The following is an 18,905-nucleotide window of genomic DNA, read 5'->3' as shown; positions in this document are numbered from 1 at the left end:
AATCTTGGATCAACAGCTATCAAGCACTTGATGCTGGTATAACTGATTGAATTTGCTATGGATGTGGGATCTCTTGAAGACTGCCTATGCTGACTTATTCCTCCTCAATCTTGATGATACTAGCTTCCAACAATATTTTTGGTTTAGGGCACCACCGCCGCCACCCAAGGCCCAATTACTCTTTTTTTTAACAGGGGCATGTAATTATGTTTTCTTTATATAATATTTCACAGCAGGGCTCGTTCCTGCACCCAACACGAGTATCTGTGGTGGGTTACAGTATTCTGGCATCACCAAAACCAAAGGCCCAATTTTTCTAATCCTGTTTAACAGGGGCAAGTAATTACAATTTTTGATATAATATTTAACAGCAGGGCCCGTTCCTGCACCCAACAAGAGTAACTGTGAGGGGTTACAGTGTTTGGTGCAACCAAAACCAAAGGCCCAATTTTTCTGCCCCTGTTTAACAGGGCCATGTAATTACAATTTTTGATGTAATATTTCAAAGCAGGGCCCGTTCCAGCACCCATAAGAGTAACTGTGAGGGGTTACAGTGTTCTGGCACCACCAACACCTAAGGTCCAATTTTTCTGCAGAGTATATAGGGCAGGCCAAATAGAATATATTGCTGTTCAGAGTATACAGGGCCTGAGGGCCTGGGGGACCCCCATGGCAGTTTTTTTTTTTTTAATTTTGATGTGGGTTTCCCCTTAATATCCCTACCAGACCTGAAGGGCCTGGTATGAATCTTGGAGGGGACATCCACGCAATTTTTTTTTGTATTTTTAGCACATGGTTCCCCTTAATATTCATACCAGACCCAAAGGGCCTGGTAATGGACTGGGGGGCATCCACACCATTTTTTACAATGATTTTTATCTATATTGCCAGGATCCGACAATACATTACATCCGCAAACAGTTTTACATTACATTTTTTCCTTTAAAAATGTCATTTTGCTGTGGTACTGTTATAAACATGGTAAATATGTGCTAATTTACAGACCGACTAAGGAGACCTCCCAGGGATGATATTTAAAGGAATATTTCATTTTTATTGTTTCATTTTAAACATTATTAAAATCACTGCTCCAGAAAAAAACGGCCATTTTTAAGACTTTTTTTGTATTGATATATGTCCCCTGGGGCAGGACCCGGGTCCCAAATACTTTTTATGGCAATAACTGAAAGGCATACAAGCCTTTAAAATTAGCACTTTTGATTTTTCGTGTTTGCGTCTAATAGACTTTAATGTTGTTCACACAAATTGTTTGCCTGTTCGCATTATCTGCTGCAAACTGAACCGGGGGTGTTTGGCTCATCCCTAGTGCTCATAAATGCCACCTATCAGTGCCCATCAGTGCTGCATATCAGTGTAGCCTATCAGTTCCCATCAGTGCTGCATATCAGTGTCGCCTATCAGTGCCCATCAGTGCCACCTTATCTGTGCCACCTCATCAGTGCCTATCAGTGCCACCTCATCAGGGCCCATTAAAACAGCTTCTTCAGTGCCCGTCAGTGAAGGAGAAAATTACATTTTATAACAGAAACAAAGAAACGTTTTTTTTCAAAAATACCACCAAAAGAAATCTATATTTGTGAAAAGACAATTATAAAAATGTATTTTGGGTACAGTGTTGTATGACCATGCAATTGTCCTTCAAAGTGTGACAGCACTGAAAGCTGAACATTGTCCTGGGCAGAGAGGGGGGGAAAGTGCCTGGTATTGAAGTTGTTAAACTTCATTTGCCATGCAGTAGTCCACTCCATTAATTTATTCAGGTCCTCTTGTAAATTTTCTATATCCTGTTGTGTTGCTATTGCCCTGCATATTTTTGTGTCGTCAGCAAACGATGAGATTGAGCTATTTATCTCACCCTTTATATCATTTATAAATAATTTAAACAAAATTTCTCCCAAGACAGAGCCTTGCGGCACCCCGCTAACCACTCTAGACCATTCTGAGTATACGCTATTTATCACCACCCTTTGGATATGCCCCCTTTTTTGCATATTGGTACCATATGGGCCTTTCGGCAATCAGCTGGTACCAATCCTGTCAGTATGTTGTCCATGAAGATTAGGAATAATGTCCCATATTTCCTCATCTGCAATCAGATCTCTATAATTTGTAATTAAAAGATCTAGCAAGTAATTATAATATCTAGCAATGCATTACTTCAATTGAACAAATTTTGTTTTTAAACCAGAGTTTAGTGTCACTGAATAAAAATAATAATAATGATGTTAATAATAAACATCAACAAAACCAAGCTACATTTTTCAAGTGTTTTGTTTTTGTGTCAGTGTTATACTTGTTGTAACATGTGTATTAAAGAAAACAATTATCTGAAAAGGAAACAATGTATACAGTAGTTAATTGAAAATGTAATCAAACACTTACAAAACATATCAAACAGTTATGATTAATATGAAATAATACAATGCATAAACTTGTTCTTACATGAATCAATTGTCATTGATAGAAATGTCACACATGACAAACAAGAACAGATTACTGTGTAAATATTTTTGTACAAAAACGTCAATACGGTATATAATGTTAAACATACATTACACAATAGTGATCATAATCTGAAAAATATGTCATAACCTTTTTCTTTTTTTTTAGAGCAATATTTTTTTTTATTAGGTTTTTCATAGATAGTACAAGAACACACCAGGGTGCAGTTGTCAAAGGCCTTGCACAGAATACAGAAAAAAACAAAACAATAGACAATAAACATTGTTATACAGCCAATAGGGTTCAATAAAGTGATATTATTACAATGGTACAATGAGACACCTCAAGTAGGAAACTTCAGTCAGCAGTATCGTCACTACTCCAGTCTACCCAGGGTTGCCATAATTTCAAAAAGATAGCATAAGAGTTGCTTTTTCCTAGGCAAAATTAGTTCTCTTGTTAAAAGAGTTTTATTGAAAATTCAGAGTAACAAAATAGAAAGTATTTAAGAAAACATTGGCAAGGTTGCTCTATATGGAGTAACCATCTTAACAATGAGTACATTCAGTAATCATTATAACTTTACCATTTGGCATTATACATAGTAACAAAAATCATATAACAGAGATGAATAATGCTAATCAATTATTTTACAGACACATCAGGCTTAGTAATGAGGTTGAGGGCAAACAATGCCACATAGGAGAGGTAATGTTTCGATGGAGGTATACTGTTAGGCTAAAATCCCTGCATAAAACAAGGTTGCCATATTTCACTTTAGCAAGATTGTTAATAGACATGGGCTGAAGACCCCCCTGTTCTGTTCGCAACAGAACTCCCGAACGAGGGAAATGTTCTAACCAACACTATATTGAAGTCGATGGGAGGACAGGAAAAATAAAAAGTGCTTATATGCAAGTAATTGCCCATAAAAGGGGTATGGGGGTCTGGGTACTGCCCTGGGGTACATGTATTAATGCAAACATATTTTTTTTAAACAATTGTTTTTTTCAGGAGAAGTGATTTTAATTATGTGTAACATGCAGCAAAAATTAAATGTCTCCCACCCCAAAGCACCTTGTCCCAATTTTATTGGAATCTGCAAGTCCCCTTTATCAAGGAGGCCCCAAGATCCAGGTCCCCCCATGTGTACATCGTTCCCCTACCCATTCACCAAAAAAGTGTACAAAAAAATAATTTATTAAAAAATAAAAAAAACTGTCTCCCTTGATATAAATCCATCCTCAATCATGCCATTCGCTGCATTGCTGTCTGGGACAACTGACTGCTGAATGCCTCCTCTGAGCTTTGACAGTTCTTATATAAGTATGGGCGGAGCCATCTGCCAACATCACCTGGTGGCCCCACTCCCTTGTACCATCACTGGCCCAGCATGTAGAAGGGGATGAGGCCCTTGTCCCCATTGACATGGGGAGAGGTTGCTTTGGGGTGAGGGCAGAGACCCCAAAGGGTGAGTACGCTGCAAAACCCTGCAAATTCGGGTGTTCGGTGAACAGCCGAAAAAGGCAAATGTTCGGCTCTAACTCATGCTCGGGCTGAACTGTTCACCCAACACTATATGTTAAATGACCTACTTATAAACCATAATTGGTGCATGCTCAAGACATACATTCCTACCAACATATAAGGATGATTGTTGATGTCACAAAGAAGAATTAAGTACTGGCCTTTCGGTGTCAGTGATAAAATCCTGGAGTGTAAAGGCTAAGGAGTTCTTAATGGTGAGAATTTTTTAATGGTGCTTGGACCACAAAGATGGGTGGGAAATCTCTATGCATGCACTTAGGAGTGGTGTGAAGGTGGATGTGTGTCCCTGGGGTGCATACAATGTCATTGTGGGTATTATGTGCTTCTAGCTTCTAACACTTAGCTGGGTCACTCAACCCTTGGGTATGAATAGACATAATTTTAGGTCCCATAATAATATGTAGGCAAAAAAAGGAAAATAAGTTTTTGTTTCTAAGTAGAGTCTGAATAGAATAGTCAGAGGTAGCACCAGTGTTCATATAATCTTGTTTCTGCATGGCTAATAACAGGTAGAAAGTCAAACTTGGGCAAGGTATACCAAATATACCTCGCCCAGGCTAAATAACAACAACAAAATGAAGCCAAACTGAATAGAAACTAAGAAGTCAAACTAAGAAGGTAGATATTAAAAACAGTAGGGTCCTAAGCTAGAACCATAGGCAGTACTCACTGCTTCCAAGGATTGGGGATTGGAGTAGAATGGTAAGCTCTCATGGAGCCGGAGATCTTCAAATGAAAGGAAACTTCTGCAAGTCCATCATGAGCCCTCTGTAACTTTCTTTGATGGAGGGTGTTCACGCTACACCCTCTGCCATTCCAGGGCCATTAGAGAGAGGTGTGCAGGAGCGGCCTGAGTAGATGAGGGTTCAAAGAAGTTAAATACCTTCTTCCAGCTGGGTTATGGTTTTGGTCACTCTATTGTGATTATATATTTTTTATTAAGGCTTTCAGGAAACAGAAAAAGAAAACATAACATCACATATGTCAGGGAAAGGAAATAATCCAAGATACAGCTTACTGAGCATCAAAACAACATGATATGACTGAATGAAAAATAGGGCATTTTGACAAACACACATCAAGGACGGGGGACGGGGGGGGGGACGGGGGGTTGGAGTGCAATGACTATGAACAAGATGTAAAATGGTTGGGGTCGGAGGTAATGGGGAGAGATGAATCGCCATACTCAGATTAGTCTCAAATCTCCCAGCATTTATTACATTTCATTCGATTGTCAGTTGCAGTGGCAGTAAGGAATTCCATTTTACAAATATTGGTCACAATATGTAGAAGTTGAAGACTAGATCGGTGGACATCCAGCAGAGAGGAATTTCTCTCCGGGTGTGCAGTATGTATGAAAATCAGACGCTTAGCATATTTGGCAAGACTGGTGAATGGAAGGCCTAGTAAATAATGAATGGGGTCCAATTGGAAAGACACATGAAACAACTGTTCAAATAACAATCTAACATCAGTCCAGAACAGTTTCATAGGAGTATATTGCCAGAAGATATGATAATGTGAATCCAGCTAATTACTAACACAAGCCTGAAAGTGAAGTATCTTGGCGATGTATTACCTCTGGGGTCTTGTACCAGAATATTAGTATCTTTAAAACAGTCTATCTCTCCACCACACATCTGGCTTATTTAAAAGCAGACATCCAAATCTTATTTCATAGGTGTAGTTTGCTAGGCCTTTGAAGAATGTGTGCCCAATTCTGCATATAGGAGGTAGGTTACTTCTGTGAGGGGGGCTACCTCATAGAGGATTTTGTATATAGAAAAAAATAAATGGGGTTGATAGGGCCCTTGAGCACATACATATTCAAAGGTAGTAGGTCTATCTAGGGTAAGAGACGGTGACAATGACTGGAAGAAGTTCTTGGCTTGCAGATAGAAATAGAAAAGATTTTGGAACATTTTCAGAAATGACTGGGTTGAATAATATGTTGAAGAGAGAGAGTATGTCTGATACAATAATTTCCAGATAGTTAGTTATAATTATAGAAAGCCCCAAAACCTTGGTCATAGCACAAGGACAATAAGTACCATCCCCTTGCAAAAGCAAATCAGGGAAGGAATGGAAAGGGCGAGGTCAAAGCTTGTTTACCATCCTCCTATGGGGTTTATTAGAAAATACATAGAATTTCTGCTTGACCCACAATAGAGATTTCACATTTTTATTCATGGCTAAGGATTTTAGCTAGTTGCAAAGGGAGGTGACCGTGCAAAGTCACGTCACAATGGGGGAGCACAAAAGTAGCTTTTCCGGGGCTTGCAATTTGCTGAGTAAAGTGGCCTTAAGATTGGAGGTTTCTCACTTGAGATGAGAGCCCTCAGAGATACACAGAGCCCGAAAAAAAAACACCTAATGAGCCTCCCGCAGTGTGGCAGCATCCTGCACATAGCCTGTATTGATTTGGAAAAATACAAAAACCAGTTCCATAGTAATTTTAGCCTTAGAGGTCAGTGATTGAAGTAGAAAGTCTTTAAGATGCCAATGGCAAGTTTTTGAAGAGGAAGTGACTAAGGTAATGTCTAGGGTAATGGGAGCATAGTCAGACTAGATAATAGGGAACATTTCAGAGGCCACCGTGTGGGTCAGTAACGGGGCAGAGATAAAGAAGCAGTCCGATCTAGAGAACATTTTATGAGGGCAGAATAGTAGTAAAGCTGTCTGTTTAATTCTCCAGGAATTCAGGGGCTTTTGTCTTCTAATACATTTGCGAAAGGAGGAAACCTGGGATAACACCTTCTGTGAGGGAGTAATGTGGAATAATATTTGCCTGTCTTTATGTGGAGACATGATCAAATTCAAGTGTACACTTAGAAATAGCTTTGAAAGCATCTTCAAGGAATTGGATTTGTCCAGAGTTCCAGGCTTATATAGTAATAAGGGTGAAGGATGAAGACACCTAGTCACAGTTCAGGGCGATGAACCGACTGTGGGGATCAATAAATTAATCTTTAACCTGCAGTTGGCAAGATTTATTGATGAGTATTGCTATTTCTGCCTTCTCAGAGTCTGAGGAGACATAGTAAACAAGAAAATGTTTAGAAGCAAATTTGAATGATCCACGGGCACACTGTCTCCTAAACCAAGACTATATCTGCACCAGAAGATTTTAACTCCTTCAAGGCTAGCCTCAAAGCTATAAGAGCAAATCAAGGAGAAAGAACCATGCATAGAAAAAGGTAAACAATAAATTGGTGTGTTTAAGTAGGCCCCAGCATAGTAAAACATGCCAAAGAAAAAACAAAGGAACTTGTAGAACATATAGTAGTCAAATTCAGATCAGGTAAGACCTGAAAAAATTGAAAGGACAAAAACAGGAATAAGCCTGAGAGGCAACAATGTCTCAGGGTTCCATGGCCTTAGCCAGGAAAAAAATGGGGGAACATGGCAGTCTCCATACAGGATGGAAGGAGGAGAGGTCCCCATCTACGCGCAAATTTTGGCAGCGTTCTCTGTTCTCAAGATCTTCCTGCTGAAGTTGCAGCTGAGAAACGGTGTATTTTAAAGTAGAATTCTCCTCCTCTAGGACCTGGACATAATTCACTAGCTCATCAAACTTTGTTTCCAGGGCATCCGTGCGCTCCCCAATTTTATTTATCTCCCCACGGAGCTCCTGTGAAAGTTTCCCCACTTCCAGGACAATATTGTGGGTCAATTAACAAAGGAGAAGCTGTAGCTTCTGATTAAACATTTCAGGCATTATAGCATCTAAGAGGCTTGTGTTGTAATTGCCTGTGGGGTGTGGATTGCCATCTCAGAGCCCAGGAGGGGGTCTGCGGGTTAGCCCTGGTCCTGTTATGTAATTGAGGCCAGGGATAGCGACCTAGAGAGGAAGTGCTGCATACCTCCTCTGGGGGCAGCGTAGAGGCATTTTTTTATTTCCTTATCTTGTCCCTGGGGTGTCCAGGGGACTGCTGAGGGGAAGAGGTTTATCCCATACCCCCATTGCTGATGAAGATAGAAGATACGCGAGGGTTACGGAGAGTGGGCAGGAACCAGAGCTCCGAGTTTATGTGTCCACCATCAACAAGAACCGCACATGCGCCCTGGTCACTCCATTGTGCATAATGGTCAACTAGGCAGAATATTTCCAATGGTGCAGGATTTTGTGATTGCAAAGGGCTTTGGTAATTATTAAGAGATTCCTGTGCTGCTAAAGAGTGTGTTTAGAAAGATCAGGTTGAAGTTTTAAAAATCTCTCAGAGAACTGGTCTGTATGCCAAGATGCCTCCAGTTCCTTTTCCTTCACTTGTGGACACGTGGACAAGTGGACACATAGGATGATTCTCTTGGTACATGAAGAGTAAGGTAATCAGGCTTGGGGATGCTGTGTATCCTGTCAATTGTAAAATCATAAGATGTGATAGATGGTAGAACCAACACAAAAAGGTCTTGTGTATATTGCGAAAGCTGTGATTGCTGGATTGACTCTGGTACTCAGGTTTTCGGATTGTTACAATGTGATCTTTCCTCCAAGTCGGCAACTCTGGATCCATATTTAGTCTTATATAGAGTAATTTTTTTCCAGCCCCGCCAGTGCCTCATTTGGTGTATTAAAAAAATGTGTTTCACCAAGAGCAGCTACACATAACTGTGAGGTATACAGCATAGCATATGTTGTTTTTAACTGCTGCTATCTTTTTTTAGCCTCCACAAATTTAGTCCTCTTCTTCTGGAGTTCTGGATAAAAGTCTGGAAATATCTAAATTCTAATTCCATTATAGAATATATCCCTATTTTCTCTTGCTCTTTGAAGTATAGTGTCTTTGTCTTTATATATTACCAAAAATGGCCTAGGCTGCCCCCCTGGCAGTGTTATTCTATAGGACACTCTGTGTGCTCGCTATTGCAAAAATAAATGGAAAAGATTCTCTTCCAAACATCTCTTCTTTTTCTTCTTTTGGACTTTTTGGACTTTATTTTGGACTTTATTTATTTACTTTTTTAAATGCATTTTATTAACATGAAATTGGTATACAGTAATTATACTTATAAGATACAGTTGTACAATCGGCAAAACAATTGAAGAAGATGCATATAACATATACTACATACCCCCATAAGAGTTGCGGGCAGTCATGTTGTATTAAACACCTAGTGGAAGTGAACATTTGCAGAAGATGGGATCGCAGGTGTTTGCTTCTAGATCTGAGCAGGTGTTCCATGCTAATTTTGATTCTTTGTACAAGAGGATGGAAATGATTACCTGTGTGTGGCTCTGGCTAGCATTAGGAGCTTACATCCTAGGCAGTATCAACCACGTTCGGTCACCCCAATTGGGATCTGCCTGTGACCGGCTGTGGATCGAGAGTGTGAGTTCGTCCTAGTTTTTGTTTATCCAGGGCTTGATGTCGGAGATGTGAGCTTCGTCTCCAGTAGGTGTTTAACGGGTATGATCTCATGAGAAAACCGAACGTTTAAAGAACGAAACAAATCAAGTGCGGGCGCAGCCGCTATAAGGTTTAGGGGTATATAAACTGTCTATTGTAAAGATTAACAGTCAAAGTAACAAAACATAAACAGTACCTATGTTTAAATACAAAAATAAATTGTATGTTTGTTGTTTCTAAAAGGGGTAGGGTTATGTTATTCAGGTCGTAGACCTTAGTTCTATTATGTGGTCCATTCTTCAAGTGTCAGTGTCTTCTGTGTGTGTTTATGGTTTGATAAGGGAGGGAGATGTGCCTGGGTGAATTCTATGCTCCCTGAGAGGACATCTGAGATAATTGTGTTAAATGGAAGATTGCAGATAGCGGCTTCCCGATTGATAGTCAATTTTCATTTGAGTATCTTATACAGCATTAATTCTGTCCTCTAGGTATAATCTAGATGGTGGTATATTACCAGCGTATGCGAGATATGGTATTAAGGTGAACATAAGTATTTACCAAGTATTTATCATCGTATCCAGCAAGACCATATCTGAAGGTATTTGGAGGGTGACTCTCTGGCTTAGTGGATTAAATTTTCCATGTCTGCTGTCTTTTGGATACGGCTAAGCCAGCCTTTTATGCTTGGTGGATCTGGGGAGCACTATTTGCGTGGGATACACATTAGACATGTGCAGAGTAAAATATTTCGTTTCGGAATTTCGTTTTCGTCCGAAAAATTTATTTATTCAGTTACTCCCGAAATTCGTTTTTATTTATTTAGTTTTTCATTCAAAAATTGCATTCGTCTGAAAATCCACATGAATTATGGTCGAATCTGTCTTTGAAGGCTTATGGTGTCTGTCGAATGTATAAAGAAGATTCGACGGAGCTAGTATATAGCATACTTCGTGTGAACTTTAGAACCCTATTAAAGTCTATGGGACTCCAACGTTCAAAATCTAAAGTACTAATTTTAAAGGCTAATATGCAAGTTACTGTCCTAAAAAGTATTTGGGGACCCGGGTCCTGCCCCAGGGGACATGGATCAATGCAAAAAAAGTTTTAAAAACGGCCGTTTTTTCGGGAGCAGGGATTTTAATAATGATTAAAGTGAAACAATAAAAGTGTAATATTCCTTTAAATTTCATTTGGGGGTGTCTATAGTATGCCTGTGAAGGGGCACATGTTTCTGGTGCTTATAACTGTCCCTGCACAAAGTGTCATTTATGCAGGAAAAAAAGTCCTTTAAAATCACTCGCAGCTATTATGAATCATCGGCTCCGTAATACAGAGAACACTCATTGAAAGTCATTGATAAAAAAATAAAAAAATAAATACATTTAAAAAAAAAGCGTGGGGGTCCCCCAAATTCAATTACCAGGCCCTTCAGGTCTGGTATGGATATTAAGGGGAATCCTGCGTCAAATAAAAAAAAAAATGACGTGGGGTTCCCCCTAAAAATCCATACCAGACCCTTTATCCGAGCACGCAACCTGGCAGGCCGCAGGAAAAGAGGGGGGACGAGAGAGCGGCCCCCCCTCCCATACCAGGCCACATGCCCTCAACATTGGGAGGATGCTTTGGGGGTCTGTGACCCCTCAAAGCACCTTGTCCCCATGTTGATGAGGACAAGGGCCTCATCCCCACAACCCTGGCCGGTGGTTGTGGGGGTCTGCCGGCGGGGGGCTTATCAGAATCTGGAACCCCCCTTTAACAAGGGGACCCCAGATCCCAGCCCCCCCCTGTTTGAAATGGTAAGGGGGTACAAAAGTACCCCTACCATTTCACCAAGAAAGTGTAAAAAATTGTTAAATAAGACAAACACACTTTTGAAAAATTCCTTTATTAAAAATAAAAAAAAATTAAAAAAAGATTCCAGGGGTGGTAATCCACTCTTGCTATCCAGCGATGGACGATCATCTCTCCGGGGTCCAGCGACGGCTGATCTGAATCAGCGTAGCGAATCCATCCATCTTCTGTCTTCACTGAGGAGACACTGCGGGATCCCGGCGGCCTGACATTTGTTATATGCGGAGGGTGGGGCCACCCGTCACCTGACCCTGCCCCCCTCTGATGCAAGGGGAAACCCGGGTTTCCCCGTGACGTATGGGTGACCCCGCCCCCTCTGATGTAACGGAAACCTGCCTGTGTTACATTAGAGGGGGGCGGGGTCACCCATACGTCACGGGGAAACCCGGGTTTCCCCTTGCATCAGAGGGGGGTGGGGTCAGGTGATGGGTGGCCCCGCCCTCCACATATAACAAACATCAGGCCGCCGGAATCCCCGCAGTGTCTCCTTCGTGAAGACAGAAGATGGATGGATCCGCTGCGCTGGATCAGATTTTTCATAATAGCTGCGAGTGATTTTAAAGGACTTTTTTTCCTGCATAAATGACACTTTGTGCAGGGACAGTTCTAAGCACCAGAAACATGTGCCCCTTCACAGGCATACTATAGACACCCCCCCCCCTACGAAATTTAAAGGAATATTACACTTTTATTGTTTCACTTTAATCATTATTAAAATCACTGCTCCCGAAAAAACTGCAGTTTTTAAACTTTTTTTGCATTGATACATGTCCCCTGGGGCAGGACCCGGGTCCCCAAACACTTTTTAGGACAGTAACTTGCAGAATCTTTTCTCTCTGTCAAATCCTTTTTCTCTGTCGAATATTTTCTCTATATAATCTTGGACTAATAGAGGTAAGGTTAGGCACATTCGACCACAGGTTCTATAGACACAGATTGTTATTGTCAGAGTCACGTCGAATCTCCTATTCTATATCGAACTGTTTCAACAATTAAAACGAAAATAAAGCATTTATTTATGTCGGATCTTTCGTTTTCGGATTCTGTGCTTTCGTTATCGTTAAAACGAAAACGAAAATAGCTGAAATTCGGACGAAAATGCATGCACATGTCTAATACACATGTTAGCTGCTGATATCATGTGCATAGTCAATGAATGAATGTATTTACGCATCGGTCGTGTCCAGTGGTGTAACAAAAATTGTGCTGGAGTAAAGTCCAGTTCGTATGTGGTGATTTTGCATATTAATTTATGTACTTCTGTCCAGAAAGGTTGAATTTTAGAGCAAGTCCTCCAAAGATGTAAGAGAGCCAGGATCTGTGAGCAATTGAATATATTGACTTCCAATCTTTGTCTAAGATGTTGATAGATAGGTCTTTGCCCCATTGATCGTTGGTCCAGTGGTTGGTTGAGGTTGAATCAGAAAAAAGTAGTGCTTAAGCAAAAGAAATAAGGTGTCTATGAGGATCAGTTTTTAGGCACATTTCCTCAAATGGAGTAAGTGGTCTCGACTATTCCAAGCTTTTTGCTGTCGATTCGAGAAAATGTCTGATTTGTAGATACATCCAGTATGGGATCACTTTCGGTTGTATACTTACCATGAGGGAGGAATAGGAAATAAATTTGCCTTCTTTGAAGAACTGGGTAGCCTGCAATTTCAGTTGTGGCCAAGTCTCTGCCAAGAATGAAGTGTACATTCCTGGTAGAAACGCTGGGTTCAGTCTAATCAGGGTCATTGGGCCTATGGTCGACGATACTTTGTTTTTAGTGGAAGTGTATTCATAGAGTAGGGCCAATCAAGGGGTGTGACTTATACATGGATGGAATGTGAGTGTCATTTAAACAAGGAGTTTGGGCAATAGGGATATGAGAGAAGGAGCTTTCTAGATGGACCCAGTCCTTAGTGTCAGGGTGTATATTCCAATCAATAATTCTAGTCAAATGACAAGCTTGTCGGTATTTTTTTTTAGGTCTGGCACACCTAAGCCCCCTTTTAATTTTGGGAATGTGAGTCTGGTATAATTTAGTCTTGGACGTAATTGCCCCAGATAAATTTTTTCCAGAGACTGGGGGCAGCAGTCATTTTTACTAAATTAGACCTACGGGGGGCCTATAATCTGGTCTGCATAAGGGAGGGTGATGAATGGAAGACAGCTTTTCGCACCCGATTCGGACATTTCGAATACCTAGTTATGCCTTTTGGGCTCTGTAACGCCCCTGCCACCTTCCAGCATTTTATAAATTACATCTTCAGAGACTTCCTGGACCTATTCGTCATCATCTACCTGGATGACATTTTGATCTTTTCTGCCTCCATCAGTAGCCATCGTCAACATGTCAAGTGTGTGTTGGAGTGACTCCGTCAGCATGGCCTTTATGCAAAACCTGAGAAATGTGAATTTGAACAACAGAGCATACAGTTTCTGGGACTAATCAGTTCTGTTGAGGGCATTAAAATGGACCCTCAAAAAATTTCCGCTATCCTTGAGTGGCCTGCTCCTGTGGATAAAAAGGGTGTTCAGCGGTTTGTGGGCTTTTCGAACTTTTATCGGAAATTTATTAAAGGATTCTCAGCCATCATCTCACCTATTACCCAGCTGACCAAGCAGGGAGTTCGATTTCATTGGACTCCCGAAGCCCAAACTGCTTTTGACACCCTTAAGAGACTTTTTACCTCCGCTTCCATACTGAAACACCCTGACTCGGCTCTCCCGTTTGTTCTGGAAGTTGATGCATCCGAAGTCGCCGTTGGGGCAGTACTCTTACAACGACAAGGTCCCAAGTCTCTTCTGTTCCCTGTTGGCTTCTTTTCACGCAAGCTTTCTGCTCCTGAAAGAAACTACGATGTGGGAGACAGAGAACTATTAGCAATAAAAGCAGCTTTGGAGGAGTGGCGGTACCTTCTGGAAGGAGCAGCTTACCCGATCCTGATCTATACGGATCACAAAAACCTGGAGTACCTGAAATCTGCTAGAAGGTTGAAGCCACGTCAAGCCAGGTGGGCGCTGTTCTTTTCCAGGTTTGCCTTCCATGTCACCTACAGACCGGGTTGAAAAAATACCAAACCGGACGCATTGTCCCGCATGTTCAATGATCCCAAAGTACCTACCTCTCCGGATACTATTCTGTCGGAAGGAAACTTTCTCCTTCTTCAGGAAGATCTTTTAAGTCGGATTAAGCAAGCTTCCAGTGAAGTCCCCTCTCCGGCAGAAGCAAGGCTGCTTGCGCAAGACGGTCTGTTCTGGCTTGAGGACAAAATCTTCATTCCAGAAAATCTTCGGGCCACCATACTCGAGCTCTGCCATGACTATGTACTAGCCGGCCAATTCGGTGTCTCCAAGATGTCCGACCTCGTGCAATGCACGTTCTGGTGGCCGCAAGTTGCAAAGGACTGCAAAAGATACGTGGAGTCTTGTACCACCTGTAATCGAAATAAGGGTAATAAGGCCAGGGCTTGGGGCCTGCTCAAACCTCTACATGCTCCAGAGAGACCCTGGAGATTAATCTCCATGGACTTTATTTTTGAACTCCCCCCTTCAGAAGGCCATACGGCCATCTTTGTGGTAGTGGATCGGCTGTCCAAGATGGCACACTTCATCCCCTTGAAAGGAACACCATCGGCACCAGAAACTGCACAAGTTTTTATCAGGGAAGTCACCAGACTTCATGGAGTTCCAGCCAACATTGTATCAGATAGGGGGGTGCAGTTTACCTCTTGTTTCTGGAAAGCACTGTGCAGTTCCCTTGGCATCGAGCTATCTTTTTCTTCTGCGTACCACCCTCAGACAAATGGGCAGACAGAGAGAACTAACCAGACTCTTGAGCAGTATCTTCGCTGCTTTTCCTCCTTTTCTCAGGACGACTGGTTCTCTCTGTTGCCACTGGCCGAGTTTGCTTATAATAATTCCATCCATTCTACCATCAAGCAGACCCCGTTTTTTGCCAATTATGGTTACCACCCATTATTTCTACCTAACTCTGTTCCTGAATGTTCTGTGCCAGCCGTTCTCAAGACTGTGGATTTTTTCAATACCAACAATAAACTGTTGCAGGAAAGCATGACCAGAGCACAAGCACTAAACAAAGAGACTTTTGATAAGAACAGACGGGGGGAACTGATTCTGAAACCTGGAGACCAAGTTTGGCTGTCTACAGTTAATCTCCGACTCGCTTGCCCTTCAAAGAAATTGGGCCCTAAGTTTCTGGGTCCCTTCTCAGTCAAGAGGAGAATCAATGAGGTGGCCTACGAACTGGAACTGCCAGAATCACTTCGGGTACACCCGGTTTTTCATGTTTCTCTCCTGAAACCCGCCATCTCTAATCCTTTACCAGGACGAGCCACAGATCCCCCTGCTCCTATTTTGGTCAATGGTGAAGAGGAGTTCGAAGTGGAGGCAATAATGGATTGCAGGAAGAGAAATAACTGTGTCCAATTTCTCATTAAATGGAAGGGGTACGGTTCCGAGGAAAACTCATGGGAGCCTGAAAGCAACATACATGCCAAGCATCTGATACAAGCCTTCAAGAGATCCCATCCTGAGAAAATGGCCCGGTTGGGCATCCGGAGGCTGCCCCTTGGGAGGGGGCAATGTCAGGAAAGGCTGGCTGGGGACAGTGGTCCGTCACCTGTCTGTGCGCGCCTGCGGGTGCCTGGTGTGCGTGTTCGCGGCTGCGCGCGTTCGCGGTGGCGTGCGCACAAGGTGGGCTATTTAAACCCAGTTCTCCCTTCAGATCTTGCTGCTTGATCTACAGCGTTCCTGAGACTACTACCTGAATCTGATCTGTTGTGTATTGACCCGGCCTGACCTGTGACCTTCCCTGCCTTCTGCCTGCCTCTGAGATCCGGCTTGTCTACGACTCTGCACCTGTCTCGTCCTCTGGTCCATCCGTGCTCATTCATTACCGACCCGGCCTGTTCCACGTTCCTGCCTCTGCCTGCTGCATCTGTTCCTGTACTGACTGTTTGGTTTGACCCGGCTTGCCTGACTCTTCTGTGTGCCTGCCCCTGAGTGACCCACCTGTTCCTGTTGGTCTCCTGCTGTCTACTGGTCCCTGTCCACTGCCACTGGGGCCTGCTTGTCCAGCTACTGTTCCTGAAGCCAGCCTGATCCATCCACCGGCTGTTGATCCTGCTAGGCACTTGTGCTACCTTTGACTCCCGCGCCTCCTGTCATCATCATCAGGGGCCGTGAGTCGGGGACGCAAGAGAGGTCTCCTTCTGCATTCCGAGCTCACCACTAGGTACGTGACAATCACATTGTGCTGCTTGGAAAAACATAGGATGATCCTGGTTGGATCCATACCAGGACTCTTCCCAACCCTCTTCTTGGACAGTAAGTCGCATCAAGATTGTACGACCGTTCTATTGTAGGCCTTACGCAGGCAGGAGCAACTGTAGCCACGTGCTAACAGTCTAGTTTGAAGATTACAGGCTTCTTGTTTGAAAAGAAAATTGTCAGAGCAATTCCTACGTAACCGAAGGTATTTGGACTTTTTAAGCACTGTGGGATGAAAGCTTTCCGCATGGAGCACCATGTTTCCTGCGGTGCTTTTTCAGAAAAGAGTGGTAGAAATTTGGTTCTCGGGGGTGCGCCTCATTTGGACATCCAAAAAGGTAATTTTATCCTGATTGCTTTACTTCCTCTTTCATTCCCTGCAAAGGTAAAGCATAATGGACTACTATGCATCGCATAGTAGCCCATTATGTGTCACTTACCTGACACAGGAGCCAGCGAAGTCACCGCTGTCCCCTGTAGTCCGGCGCATCCATCTTCTCGGTGGGTCTCGCCGCTCCGCCGCCGTCATTCAGCAAAGCCGCGATTATGTCACTCCCATGCATGCGCACGGAAGCTGCCACGCACGGCATATCGCCCTTGACGGGTGCCGCCCTCGGTGTGCGCCTGTGTGCTGCTGTCTACGGCGCATGCGCCGCAGACAGCGGTGCCTGTCTTTCGGCAAATATCTCCTAAACCATGTAGGTTTAGGAGATATTTCTTGGGCTTACAGGTAAGCCCTAATCTTGGCTTACCAGTAGGTCAAAGTGTGTTGTAAGGGTTTACAACCACTTTAAAGTCTATGGGACTCCAACGTTCAAAATCTAAAGTGCTAATTTTAAAGCCTAATATGCAAGTTACTGTCCTAAAAAGTGTTTGGGGACCTGGGTCCTGCCCCAGAGGACATGTATCAATGCAAAAAAAAGTTTTAAAAACTGCAGTTTTTTGGGAGCAGTGATTTTAATAATGATTAAAGTGAAACAATAAAAGTATAATATTCCTTTAAATTTCATATCTGGGGGGTGTCTATGGTATGCTTGTGAAGGGGCACATGTTTCTGGTGCTTAGAACTGTCCCTGCACAAAGTGTCATTTCTGCAGAAAAAAAAGATATTTAAAAGCACTCGTGGCAATAATGAATTGTCAGCTCCCGTAATACAGTGAACACTCATTGAAAGTCATTGATAAAAAAAAAGTGTGTGGTTCCTCCAAATTTAATTACCAGGCCCTTCAGGTCTGGTATGGATATTAAGGGGAACCCCGCATCAATTGAAAAAAAAATTGACGTGGGGCTCCCCCTAAATATCCATACCAGACCCTTCAGGTCTGGTATGGATATTAAGGGGAACCCCGCGTCAAATAAAAAAAAATTGATGTGGGGGCCCCCCTAAAAATCCATACAAAATCCATACCAGAACCTTTATCCGAGCACGCAACCTGGCAGGCTGCAGGAAAAGACGGGGGGGGGGGGGAGACGAGAGAGCGCCTCTCCCTCCTGAACCATACCAGGCCACATGCTCTTAACATTGGGAGGATGCTTTGGGGTCCCCCCCAAAGCACCATGTCTCCATGTTGATGGGGTCAAGGGCCTTACCTGCGGGTGGGGGGCTTATCAGAATATGGAAGCCCCCTTTAACAAGGGGACCCCCAAATCCCGCCCCCCCTGTTTGAAATGTTAAGGGGGTACAAAAGTACTAGCATCAGAGGGGGTGGGGTCAGGTGACGTGTGTCCCCGCCCTCCTCATATAAGAAACGTCAGGCCGCCGGGATCTCTGCAGTGTTCCCGACAGTGGAGACAGAGGATGCATGGATAGACTGCTCTGCGCTGGACTGGAGTGAGAGATTACCTGTCACTGGATCAGATCAGCCATCGCTGGACCCCGGAGAGATGATCATCCGTCGCTGGATAGCAAGAGTGGATTACCACCGCTGGAATCTTTTTTTTATTTTTTTTATTTTTAATAAAGGAATTTTTCAAAAGTGTGTTTGTCTTATTTAACTATTTTTTTACACTTTCTTTGTGAAATGGTAGGGGTACTTTTGTACCCCCTTACCATTTCAAACAGGGGGGTCAGGCTTTTCGAATTTGCCGCGAACACCCCAAATTGTTCACTGTTCACCGAACAGGCGAACAGGCAATGTTCGAGTCGAATATGAGTTTGACTCGAACTTGAAGCTCATCCCTAGCTACCACATGTACTATATCTATTTAGAGCAATACCTGTACCTATCCTTTCATCGCACATTGCAAAACTTCAAGCCATATTCAACACTTGCATCTGGAAAAACAATCGCCCTTGAATCCACCGCAAACTACTATGCACACCAACTAAATTTGCCAGTCTGGGTGTCCCCAACATTGGAGCCTTTTATAAAGCAGCCATACTGGATCAAGCTAAAGGGTGGTGGACCCCTTTCCACC

The sequence above is a fragment of the Lithobates pipiens genome, unplaced genomic scaffold (genome assembly GCF_037356315.1).
Source record: "Lithobates pipiens isolate NorthernLeopardFrog02 unplaced genomic scaffold, aLitPip1_a1.2 Scaffold_13, whole genome shotgun sequence".
In the NCBI taxonomy this organism is placed as follows: Eukaryota; Metazoa; Chordata; class Amphibia; order Anura; family Ranidae; genus Lithobates; species Lithobates pipiens.
This window is presented reverse-complemented; position numbering follows the sequence as displayed.